Raw genomic sequence first — 13,413 nt, 5'->3', positions numbered from 1 at the left:
AGTGACCTGGGTGTCAGAGATGCTTCCAGGGGTCTTCCCCATGCTGTTCCCATGTCTTTTCAGCACTGTATGCATGTGTCACACAGCACATGGCCAGATAAGGTTGTAAAATGTTAAAATGACATTTCCCGGTGAATGCATTTGTCATGGTTGACAGCAATACAAAAGTGCAAAAAGGCATAAAAAAATGCTACTTGTGAACATAGCCCAAGGTGTGGAAGAGTATTTTTGTTTTTGGTTATTTATTTTACCTTTTACACAAGTCTTTACCCTGGAAAGGAACTTCCTTAACATATTTCACAGAAAAGCAGTTTCAGTTTCGTTTGTGAACGTTTTATTGTGTGCCCTTAAAAATGGGTTATACCTCTGACCACGTTGTTGACAGCAGTGACCTGGGGGTCAGAAACGCTTCATGGGGCGATCCCCATGCTGTCCCCATGTCATATGAGCACTGTCACTATCGTTTTGGGCACTTGTTAGGCTTTTAAAAGACTTGGGGGGGGTGCTGCCGCAAAAATGCTTGGGTCTCCCATAGACTAACATTGGGCTCGTTGCTCGGGTCGAGCACCCGAGTATCACGGCGAGCTCGGCCCGAGCTTCGAGCACCCGAGCATTTTAGTGCTTGCTCAACACTAGTAAATAATGAATAACAGGGTAATTACAGCATGAAATATACAATATCAATCATATAATGAATCCTCAGGTCCACTCTATTATAACAGTCTCTTCTTATATACAGTATTTGTATAGTCTTCTAGCAGGCATGGTGTTCCCGATAACGAGAGTCACTGTACTGTTTCTTCCTCTAGCACAGGCATTAGCGGGCGTTTCCAGTTCTTCCCTCTAATCCGCAAGAACTCCTGACAAAGTTTAGCAAGGCTCACTGGGCCTCCTTCACTTCTCCCTTTCTGTTGCACTGGCCTAGGCCGACCGCTGTACCGTACGTCAGTGCTGGAAGCAACGGCCCAGCTCACTCGCGCCTCCTGTTGACACAGGTGTCCACCCCCAAGCGTAGTTTCCTCAAAATCTTCAGGTATTGACCAACGGCGGATGTCTCTCGTACCCGGTGGGATGAGGGCTGGGCCTCGGCTTTTGACTTGCGTCGTCTGGGCTCCGGTTCTTGGGTCTGATCTTTAGGACTTGAAACTTGCCTTGGGCAGGTCTGGTCTTTGGGCCTTGACTGGCATCATCTGGATTCCGGGGCTTGTCTGGGACTGCCTAGGTCTTGCTTCCAGACGCGCCACAAGGTTCGCGCTTCCTGTAACGGCCCGGCACCCTGCCCTCAGCATCTCCCAAGACACACATCCTGTCCATCCCTTCTCTAGGCGCCAAATTTCCTCCCGTTTTGGAGTGCTGTCCTTTTATACCCGGGAACTGCATCATCAAGGTCACCAGATCGGGTGCTCCATCTAAACTCAGCCCTCCTGAAACTCTCCCTCTTCTGGTCTGTCCCGCAGGGTCCCGTTTGGACAGTAGATAGCAGTCCTCATGCACAAATGCTACACAGCGCTGGGGATTCTCATCCTTGATGTCACACCCTCTTACAACAGTATGAGCCCTCAAATAGCCACTGTATACAGACACTCTTCCCATATAAATATGAAAAAGAAAACTACACAAACTCAATTCGCTCCCACTCCCCCAACGCTCTGTTAAGATCTTTGGTGCACTCACACTCTGCAAAGCAGATGCGATGTAGTGACGTCATTACTAGTGTTGAGCGAGCATGCTCGACACTGCTCAGTACTCGCCCGAGCATCTCACTACTCGGGATGTTCGGCGAGCACAGAGCATTTTCGGTTAACTCGGGCGGGAGCTCAGGTCTCCGCCCTGCACGTTTGGCGCTCTTTACAGAGCCAGTGAACATGCAGGGATTGCCAGCCAGTCACTGTAATGCCGCAGCCATGTTGGTTGTGGGCATTACATTGATTGGCTGGCCGCACAGCGTCACCTCGGGTATTTAAAACCGGGCGCCGTCATCTTGGACACAGTCGCTCCGGATCAGACGGTGTAGGGAGAGTGCTGCTGAGCTAGGGAGAGATTTAAACTGCGAAATAGGTAATGTAGGGCCTCTAAAGCCTGCAAAAATCGTCTTATTAACCTTTTGGTATTTCTCCCCCCCCAAAAAAAGTTGAGTGTGTCTGTGAGTGTTCAGACACAAATAAATCTGTTTAAACGAATCTGGTGTAGGCCAGATAACTAAAACTGTGGTTTTGCAGTTCCACGGTTCAAATCTCTGTGTTATCCACTTTTTTGCCTTTTTTTCATAAAAAAAAAAGTTTGAGTGTCTGGCTGACTGTTCAGACACAAATATATCTGTTTAAAAGATTCTGGTGTAGGCCAGAGAACTAGAACTGTGGTTTTTCTCTTCCACAGTTCAAATCTCCTTTTTATTACCCTTTTGCCATTGATCGTGCAAGTGTAAGCTATTTTACTTCATTTACAATGGGCAAGGTGCGTGGCAAGGGACGTGAAACTGAACGTTCTGGTGATGGTGCGTGCAGAGGACGGGGCCGTGGCCAAGGTGAAAATGTGTCACAACCAACAGCCACATCTTCTCGCTCCCAGTTCTTGACCGAATTACTAGGGAAACACACAACAGCACCACTATTGCCAACTGATCAGTGGGAACAGGTTATTAATTGGACAGCAGATAATACTTCCAGTCACCTGGGCACCACCACCTCCGGTCTGTCTTCCACATGGTCAAGTGTTAGTAGCCGTGAATATCAACTGCATACTCCTCTTCACTCTGATGCACCTTCCTCCCACCATGCTGAGTGTCGTCAGACAGCAACTGATCCCACAGTTGGACACTCTGAAGAGCTGTTCACTGGTCCATTTCCATATTTGGGCCCCTCGTCTGCTGCGCTTTAAGTGGTGGAAGAGGAGATCCCATGGCCAAATATTTGAACAGCTATGGCCACAGGAAGGCGACGCTGGCAATTTGTCACAAGAGGTGGACGATGACGAGACACAATTGCCACGAAGTGAGGAGGAGGACCGTGGTGCGGAAGTGGAAGAGGAGGAGGTGGTGGATGATCTAGTAACTGACCCAACGTGGCAGGAGGACACGCAGAGCGAGGCCAGCAGCTCACAGGGGGAGGGAGGCAGAGTACCCCAACAGGCAGAAGAAGCAGTGTGGTGGCCGCAGACAGAAGGCGGGCAACCATTCCCCGTAACAGCAACACGAGGGACGGTGCCAGTACAATCGGTAGGTCTTCCAGAGTCTGGAATTTTTTTAAAGACTCTGCTGATAACCCCAAAAAGGCCATTTGTATCACCTGCCATGCCAGCATCAGCAGGGGTGACAAAACTACCAGCCTAACCACCACCAGCATGATCAGGCACATGTCAGCCAAGCACCCGACTTTGTGGGGCGAACCCCAGGGTCCACGACCTGTGTCAGTGGGTGTCACCACTGCTTCTTCCGCTGTTGTGCATGTAAGAGAACCCCCTGTTGTGCGTGCAAGGCAATCCCCTCTCCATACTGCATACTCAGTCTTCACTTGTTATGGCAGTTTCTCAAGAAACAGCATCAACGTCCACGTCCCACCGCAGCGTTCAATTGTCCATATCCCAGACCTTTGAACGAAAGCGCAAATTCGCAGCCAACGCCTCACAGGTCACAGTCCTAAATTCGCACATTTCACGACTACTTGCGTTGGAAATGCTGCCTTTTAGGCTGGTGGAGACGGAATCCTTCCGCAACCTTATGGCGGCGGCCGTCCCTCGGTACTCGGTCCCCAGCCAACACTATTTTGCCCGGTGTGCCATCCCCACACTACACAAGCACGTGTCCCAAAACATCTGCCGTGCCCTCAACAACGCAGTTACTGGGAGAGTCCACCTGACAACGGACAAGTGCTTGTGGCCAGGGACGGTACATCTCCCTGACGGCACACTGGGTAAACATAGTGGAAGCCGGGACCCAGTCGGACCTTGGGACGGAACACATCCTCCCCACACCGAGGATTGTGGGCCCTATGTCAGTCAGAGTTAAGGACCTCTGACCTCCATGTCATTTCCAAGGGGCATTAAAACCGTCTTGTTAAGCTACTGCGACCTCCACCACTTTTCCCAGGGGCATTGATATTGTCTTTTTATTCCACTGCGACCTCCACGTCTCTTCCAAGGGGTATTAAAACAGTCTTGTTAAGCTACTGCGACCACCACTTTTCCCAGGGGAATTGATACTGTCTTTTTATTCCACTGCGACCTCCACTACTTTTCCCAGGGGCATTAAAACCAACTTGTTAAGCTAATGCGTCCTTCACCATTCTTCCAAGGGGCATTAAAACCATCTTGCTAAGCTACTGCGACCTCCACCACTTTTCCCAGGGGCATTGATAGTCTTTTTATTCCACTGCAACCCAGTCGGACCTTGGGACGGAACACATCCTCCCCACACCGAGGATTGTGGGCCCTATGTCAGTCAGAGTTAAGGACCTCTGACCTCTACGTCTCTTCCAAGGGGCATTAAAACCGTCTTGTTAAGCTACTGCGACCTCCACCGCTCTTCCCAGGGGCATTAAAACCGTCTTGTTAAGCTACTGCGACCTCCACCACTTTTCCCAGGGGCATTAAAACCGTCTTGTTAAGCTACTGCGACCACCACTTTTCCCAGGGGCATTGATATTGTCTTTTTATTCCACTGCAACCTCCACCACTTTTCCCAGGGGCATTAAAACCATCTTGTTAAGCTACTGCGACCTCCACCACTTTTCCCAGGGGCATTAAAACCGTCTTGTTAAGCTACTGCGACCACCACTTTTCCCAGGGGCATTGATATTGTCTTTTTATTCCACTGCGACCTCCATGTCTCTTCCAAGGGGCATTAAAACCGTCTTGTTAAGCTACTGCAACCTCCACCACTTTTCCGAGGGGCATTGATATTGTCTTTTTATTCCACTGCGACCTCCACCACTTTCCCAGGAGCATTAAAACCGTCTTGTTAAGCTACTGCGACCTCCACAATTCTTCCAAGGGGCATAAAACCGTCTTGTTAAGCTACTGCGACCTCCACCACTTTTTCAAGGGCCATTGATATTGTCTTTTTATTCCACTGCGACCTCCACCATTCTACCAACGGGCATTGCATTTCCTCCTAATTTTAGTCAACTTTTGCTCTTCAATGCGTAGGTGAACACTAAGGGAGACCCACTCCCCAATAATGGGTAGAAGGTTTTTAGTATGCTGTCATCCACGTCTGTTTCAAGGGGCATTGCAATTCCTCATAATTTTTGGAAAGCCTTCCATTCACTGCTTAGGCCAAAAGTGCACAGGAGACCCAGTTGCTATAAATGGAAAAAACGGTTTAGTTAATGCCCTCTGACCTCCATGTCATTTCCAAGGGGCATTGGAGTGCCTCAAAATTTTTGGTAGGCATTGCACTCACTGTATGCCCTATAACTGTGTAGCCGAACCACTCCTTTTGGTACAGAAACATATCCTACAAGACATGTTTGGTTGACTGGCCTGATATTGATGTGAATGGTCCCTGTTCCTCCTGCTCTCTCCTTTGCCACCACCTCATCCATCATTCATCTGTAAGGTGCCCCAGCAAGGTAGTCGTGGGCGAGCTGTAGCCCCCTCTCGCTCTGACACCCTACAGACAATTTGTGTCCTCCCTCTGATGTGTGGCTGTGTATGTGGTGCTCTCCACTTACTTCAAACCATCCGATCGCGGCTGTCTCCAGGCATTTCTCTTCTGGGACCAGGGCAGCAATAAATTCAGAGGACACGAAGTTCTTAACCAGAACTTGAACTTTACTTGGGGAAGAGGAATATGTACAATATTTACAGGCAGATATAATGGATATGGCCCGACAGGTTATTATCTCTCTCACAGGCACTGGCAACATCTTCAGCCCTGGTTCCCTCTTTAAGTGAAGCATCTCTGTGACTCTAATCTCTAGCCCAAGAGACTCTTCTGCAATACCAACAGTGATCTGGATCCGATCTCTCCCCCACATCTAAGCCGGGAGTCCTATTTATCTTCCTCTGCTTCCTGCAGACTAGAAGTGCCCCGGGTCCTCACTACCTCTGATGAGTTTCTCCAGCCGGCTAACAGGACTCTTGCTCTTGCGTAGGGAGACTTTCACACTAGTGATCCCACTGTCTGAGGGTATGGAGCTCCCGTCTACCCTAGAAGCCACCATATATTCAGGCTGCCCGTACGGTTCACCGTCCTATCTCTAACTGAAGAATCACTTCCTGATCCTGGAAACTAAAGAGATTTTCCTAATGTGCCCACGCTCAGTGAGCTGTCTTCACACAGCATTAACCCATCACTGTCTGTAACACTGCCAGCAGACTCAACCTGACATCTTCACCCAGGACAGTGGCATCTTGTGGCTGTTTACAGGTACTGCAGCCCACAAGGAATTATGTCAGGAACAAGCTCTATATCACTTAAGGCTTGATCTGGGCACTAAGTTCCCCCTCCACTCTATTGACTGGACCACTAAAGCTAACCCCTTAGCTTGGTCTACCAACAGTTCAGAGAGGTCTAACTACGGGAACACTTTCTTTAACTACTTCAGTGCCAAAGGAAGGCTACGTCCTTCCCCACTATTACACATCACCTGAAGCTTTGTTTTAACCGGAGTCATAGAACTGGGATAGTAGCAGGAAAACATCCAGCAATCCTTGGAGGAGGTAGGATATGCGCCAAAATGCTGACCACCTCAGGCCTAGCTGCTACTACATACATGTGTGTCACCCTGGCCTGGATGCCACAAGTGTAATTAAAGCTGTGTCTGAGAGCAAGGGGGAGGTTCTCTAGTCAGGGGAACATTAGCATGCAATGCCTCCTGTCTCAGGCCAGTACGGGGAGCTGGCTGCCCCTATAAAAGCTGGTACTGAGGGCAGGGTTAGAGAGAACTGGACGACCTATCTGAGGATTCAGGTCCCAGAGCAGGGAGGGACAGTTGTATTGCACCTAAGAGGAAGTGTGGCAGAAGGAGAGCCACAAGCCAGAGACAGGAGGCGCAGTGAGCCTGTCTTGGCAGAGAAAAGACTTACTTTACCAGACTTTGGTGTCTGAGGCTGGGAGGATTCTACATCCTCCAGCAGAGAACCAGTCCGCAAGGGACTGTATATTCCTTGGCCTAAGAAGCCTGGAGGCCCTGCCACAACCGAAGGGACCAGTAAAGCCGTACAAGGCTGGGAGCAGAAAGGAACCCACGTCGCAGGCCATATAGGCGAGAATACACGGAAAGCTCAGAAACGTGGGCTGTTACCCTATCAGGAGGAGATAGCCAGAAGGAGCGCAGAAAGCACGGTAGGCCTACACCCTCACCCTGACCAGGGCCAATTTCCCCGTTGCTCTCAGATATCCAGGTCCCCTCCTAGCTGGGACTGTTTGTGGGTCAGTTTACCTGTTTAGTAAAGACCCTGGACTGCAACCTGTTGTCTGTGTGCTCCTTGCTCCTCCAGCACTATCAGCACTGGGACTCTCACAACCATCACTCCCACCATCCACTATACTGCCCTGGGGCCGCACTCTTCCCGTGGGGAGTCACACTACCCTAGCTGCACACCTCGTCAGCCCCAGCGGTCTGCATGCAGCGGCGGTTCCTAATAACCGCAATCCACGGGTGGCGTAGTCGGACATTATCAATAACACATAACGGACTACCACTGGCCTGACCACCCTGAGCCACGGAACCGGGTTGCCACTACTACTCCCATCGTTTCCCTAATTGCCCGGATCCGAGTGCCCCACGGCCCAGGGGGCGAGTCAGCTTTGGCGTAGTCGGCAGGATTTCGTGCCCGCAACCACCAGGTACTGCGTGCCTGAAAAAGACTTTTGTAACTTACCTGTGGCGAAGTTTCCCGCCGTCCGGAGTCGTTTCCCGCCATCTGGAGCCGATTCCCGCCATCTGGAGCCGATTCCCGCCATCAGACGCCATCTTGGACCGTTTCCCGCCGTCTTCTACCGTCTTACCGCCATCCGCAGCTGCTTCCCGCCATCGGACGCCATCTTCAGGACGCCGCGCGGGAATTAGAGGGGCGTGGACGTCAAAACCGCGCGAGATCCGAAGCTCCGCCCCACGCACCGACGCTGCGCAAGGTCCTGGAAGGGAGAGAGAGCGACGCTGACGTCATCAGGACGCGACGCCAGGTCCTCGTCCATAGCAGCAGCAGCGGAGCCGCGGCCTACAGAAGAGGATCGTCGGAAGGTAGGCCACGCTTAACTAGGGGGGAGGAAGATGTCGGACACAGAGGCGCCCACTACCACCAACGCAGCTGCAGCAGCGGTGATGCCCTTTTCCCTGCCCTACATCCCTGGAGCGGCCTGGCTGCCCAAGTACTCAGGGGAGCCCCATGCCCTAACTGACTTCAAGGAAAGGCTGTACAGTTTGTTCCAGGTTTACCCCCTGACAGAGGAACAGAAGGTCAGCATATTGACAGGGCAGTTAACTGGAGCAGCCCAAAGGGAGGTAAAATCATGGCCCACTGAGGAGAAAAGGACTGTGAAGGGTATTCTGGCCCGGCTGCGGGGTACCTTTGACACATGTACCTCCGCTGAGATTAAAATGAGGTTCTATGGATGTAAGCAGCGGGCACAGGACAGCATCAGAGACTATGCCCTCAATCTGCAGGAAGCCCTGAGGGCCATCCAACAAGCTGACCCTGGCAGCGTGCAGGATACGGATAAGCTCCTAACAGAACAGTTCATAGAAGGTCTGCTGTCTAGCGCCCACAGGACCCAGCTGCGCCTCATGTTCTTTCAGAACCCTGATCTGACCTTTGCCCAATTCAAGGACAGGGCCATAAGGGTGCTCCGTGAATCCGCAACAAGTGGCGCTATAATCCCCCGGCGCCCTGCTCTCACCTACCACCAGGAGACGGCGCCCTCCTCTATGGGTCCCGTGGGGGCTGATGCACAGGCCCTGAACCAAGCCCCGTCGAAAGACCTGCACCACCAAGTCCAGGAGCTGACCAGGAGCGTCGCGGCGTTGACCAGGACCGTCCAGGCGTTGCAAGTGGACCCGTCAAGACCCATCGAGCTGGCTTCAAGTCCGGAGGATGTCCCGTGGCGTCGACAGAGGAGGATCCCGTCGTTCCGAGGGAGGCCCACAGACCGCTACGCAGAGGATGGACAGCCCATTTGCCGTCGATGCAACCAGCCCGGACACATTTCCAGGTACTGTAATTTAAACGGGTCCAACCTGGGGCAGAGGGCCAACCCCCAGGCATAAGATCACCAGGCCCTTATAATTGGCGTGATAAGTACGTTGGGGGGCGCCCGGTTTTACCCGCGGTGCTGGACGGTATCCCCATGAGCGCCTTGCTGGATACTGGGTCACAAGTAACCACAATCCCTTATGTACTTTTTAAGCAGTATTGGACTGATGCTGATATCACACGGTATCCAGACAGTAACTTGAGCATCATCGCCAGTAATGGCTTACCCGTGCCGCAGATGGGGTTCAAGGAGATGACCATTAAAATTGGTAAAGTTGAACTGCCGGCACAGGGAGTGATTATTGTGGACACTGACCGTCATGAAAGTCACCCTAAAATAACTGTGGGTACTAACATAATTGAAAATTGTCTTTCAGAGGTAATTGTAATTCTACAACAGGTGGCGGTGAATGCTAGTTCCAGCCAACAGAGAGTCCTCAACAAGGAGATAAAAGCCCTGATGAGACGGCAGCAGGTAGAACTGTCTGGTGGTGAGATCGGTAGCGTAAAACTGAGTGACCCATTCCCCATTTCCATGCCTCCCGAAAGTGAAATGATGATCTGGTGTTGGACTGCAATCGGGTTGAGAGGTAGAGACTACCAAGCCATGGTAGAACCCGTGTACTCAGACAGCAGGCCCACCATTTTGACAGCCCGGGGGGTGGTTGATGTCCGTCATGGGAGGGTGCCCGTCCGCATCCTCAACATTGGGGAGAGGGAAGTACACTTACCCAGGTACGCTACACTCGCCAAACTGTTTGTTGTCGAACACAAAGCTATCAGGGCCGTGGAACCCTTGCCTCCATCTCCTCAGGCGGAGGGTAATGGCTCCCAGAAACAAAAAGAGGACTGGTGCCAGAAACTCCACGTGGGTGCTGACTCCACTCCCCTGCACCAAAAACTAGGAGTCTACCGGGTGGTACAGGAGTACGAGAGAGTCTTTAGTAAGCACCCGCTAGACTTCGGCAGAGTAAAAGGGATAGAACACCACATCCCCACTGGGAGCCACCCACCGATAAAAGAAAGACACCGACCTGTACCCCCTGCACATTATCAGAACGCCAAGGGCATGCTAAGAGAGATGAAAGAAGCTGGGGTCATTAGAGATAGCTGCAGCCCCCTTGGTTCTGGTGAAAAAGAAAGACGGCACCATGAGAATGTGCGTGGACTATAGACAAATCAACTGTATCACCCACAAAGACGCATATCCGCTGCCTAGAATAGAGGAGTCTTTAGCCGCACTAAAATCTGCTAACTTCTTTTCTACTTTGGACCTTACTAGCGGGTACTGGCAGGTTCCTGTGGCAGAGGCTGACAAGGAGAAGACCGCCTTCACCACCCCGATGGGACTGAGTGAGTTCAACTGTATGCCTTTCGGGCTCTGCAACGCACCAGGGACCTTCCAGCGGCTGATGGAATGCTGTCTAGGGCACCGAAACTTCGAGACGGTCCTCCTTTACCAGGACGACGTGATCGTCTATTCGAAGACCTACGAGGACCATCTCAAGCACCTGGCCGAGGTGTTCGAAGCCCTGGCAGGCTATGGCCTGAAGGTGAAACCATCGAAGTGTCACCTGCTGAAACCAAAGGTCCAGTACCTAGGGCACGTGGTAAGCGCGAAAGGAGTGGCCCCCGACCCTGACAAGGTCACGGCAATCAAGAGCTGGCCAAGCCCCTCGAACATCAAAGAGGTGAGACAGTTTCTCGGGTTGGTAGGCTACTACCGAAGGTTCATCCCCGGGTTCACTAAGATGGCAGCTCCTATGCAGGACCTCCTGATCGGACAGTCTAAGTCCAGGAGTCAGAAGCCACCCTTCAAGTGGGATAAACCGGAAGAGGAGTCCTTCCGCCAGCTAAAGATGGCCCTCACAGGGGATGAGATCCTGGCCTACCCTGATTATGGCCAGCCTTTCATTCTCCACACAGATGCCAGTAATGTGGGACTGGGAGCCGTACTGTCCCAAAACCAACAGGGCAGAGAACGGGTGATCGCATATGCCAGTCGGAAGCTGAGGCCCACCGAGAGGAACCCGGAGAATTACAGCTCCTTCAAGCTAGAATTCTTGGCGGTGGTGTGGGCCGTGACGGAACGCTTCAAGCATTACCTGGCCTCCGCAAAGTTCACCGTGTACACGGACAACAACCCGTTGACACACCTGGACAATGCAAGACTGGGTGCCCTAGAACAGCGGTGGATGGCCCGTCTCTCCAACTATGACTTCGTGATCAAATATCGGGCAGGCAAAACCAACGCCAACGCGGACGCCCTATCAAGGATGCCTCACTTACCTGAAGGTGACGAAGACCCAGAAGAGCTGGAGGAGGTAGAACTCCCCGCGTTTCACCGGTATGGAGCCGCTCAACACTCTCACCGCGTGAAGGAGGAGGATCTAACAACTGTGATGATCAATCCCCTACCTCACCACAGCTGGGCCGAGACCCAAGATAGTGACCCTGCCATCCGCCTGGTGAAAGATCTGCTGACCCAGGAAGACGCCCGCATGGATCCGGATGCTCCAGAGGAAGCGAAGCAGCTGTGGAAGGAGAAGAGCAAGCTGTTCCTCTACGAAGGCAAGTTGTGCAGAAGGATTGTCAACCACCGGACGCACGAGCTGACCTGCAAGTCGTGGTCCCAAGGCGGGATGCAGCTATGGTCCTGGGAGCTTACCATGACAGAGCGGAACACTTCGGTTGGAAGAAACTGGAGTTCCTGCTAAGAGGAAGGTTCTTTTGGGTCGGCATGAGAGGAGCTGTAGAAAAGTGGTGCAGAGACTGTGGCCCTTGTCACCTAAGGAGGAAGGACCGCACCAGCCAGAAGACACCCTTGAGGCCCATCGTCACCACGCAGCCTCTTGAGCTGGTAGCTCTAGACCACGTCAAGTTGGCTCCAAGCCGGTCAGGGTACATCTACGCCCTGACAATCGTGGACCACTATTCCCGTTTTCTCGTGGTGGTCCCGGTAAAAGACTTGACAGCCCAAACAGCAGCCAGAGCCTTCCAGCAATACTTCTGTCGTCCACACGGGTATCCGGAACAGGTCCTGACAGACCAGGGTCCAGCGTTCGAGGCTGAAATCTTCCAGGAGTTCTGCAACCTCTATGGCTGTAAGAAAATTCGTACAACGCCTTACCACCCACAAACCAACGGGATGTGTGAGAAGATGAACAATATAGTCATTGATCTCCTGAAGACGTTGCCCCTGGAGGAACGCAGCCTGTGGCCAGAAAAACTGCAGGACCTGATAGACCTATACAACAATATCCCGGTGAATGCTACAAACTGCACCCCGGCTTACCTGATGCGAGCTAGACCAGGTAAGCTGCCCGTAGACCTGGAGATAGGAGTCCTAATACCTGAGGACACCTCCCCGGATGCGGACTGGGATACGGAAAGGCAACTGCAGTACAAGAAGGTACAGGAGAGTGTGGAGAAGAGCCTGGCCCAGGTGAGAGAGAGGCAAGAAAAACTCTTCAATCAACACACCCCTGCTGGTCCCCTAGAACCTGGTGAGCAAGTCCTGAAGCGGAAGAGAAGGCTACATAAGTTGGACGACCAGTGGGAAAGGGAACCCTACACCGTACTGCAGTCTGACCACGACAACCCAAACGTGTGCGTAATCACCAAGGACGGAGGAGAAACCACTAGTGTCGTCTCCAGAGACCACCTCAAAAGGTGCCCCGAGCAACTCCGTAGTGCAGAAGAGGATCAGAGTGACCTTGAACCCGCAGAGGACAAGGAAGAAATGATCAGCACCGTTCTCGGAGAGTTCCCTCAGTCCTGGACTCGCATAAATGATGCTATAGTGGTACCTGTACTGCATTTCCTGCAACCGGCACAGCAACAACCAACACCAGAGCCGGAAGGTGAAGAGGAGCAAGCGGTTCCAGAGGCAGAAGAGCCTGTACCAGCAGCCCAGGAGAGTCAACCCTCTGCTGACAGTGAGCCTGCCATGCCTGCGGTAAGCCAAAGGACCCGCAGACAGCTGCCTGCCCTACCTGTACACCCAGCTGGTAGCTGTACCCCTAACGCTAGTGGGGAAAGCCAGGTTGGTCCACCACCAGACAGTGGGCTACGTAGGTCAACCAGGAGCACAAAGGGACAGATACCCGCTCGCTGGAGAATATAGAGTGTACTAAAATTGTCAATAGCCCTGTTACCAACTGTTGAAATGTTTGCCAAGTTACATGCTTGTTTGGTAATACTCTGTTTCAGTTTCTT

The sequence above is a fragment of the Phyllobates terribilis genome, unplaced genomic scaffold, assembly GCF_046119375.1.
Source record: "Phyllobates terribilis strain yellow unplaced genomic scaffold, ASM4611937v1 Scaffold_180__1_contigs__length_3869351, whole genome shotgun sequence".
In the NCBI taxonomy this organism is placed as follows: domain Eukaryota; kingdom Metazoa; phylum Chordata; class Amphibia; order Anura; family Dendrobatidae; genus Phyllobates; species Phyllobates terribilis.
Note: the sequence above shows the minus strand (reverse complement) of the source record.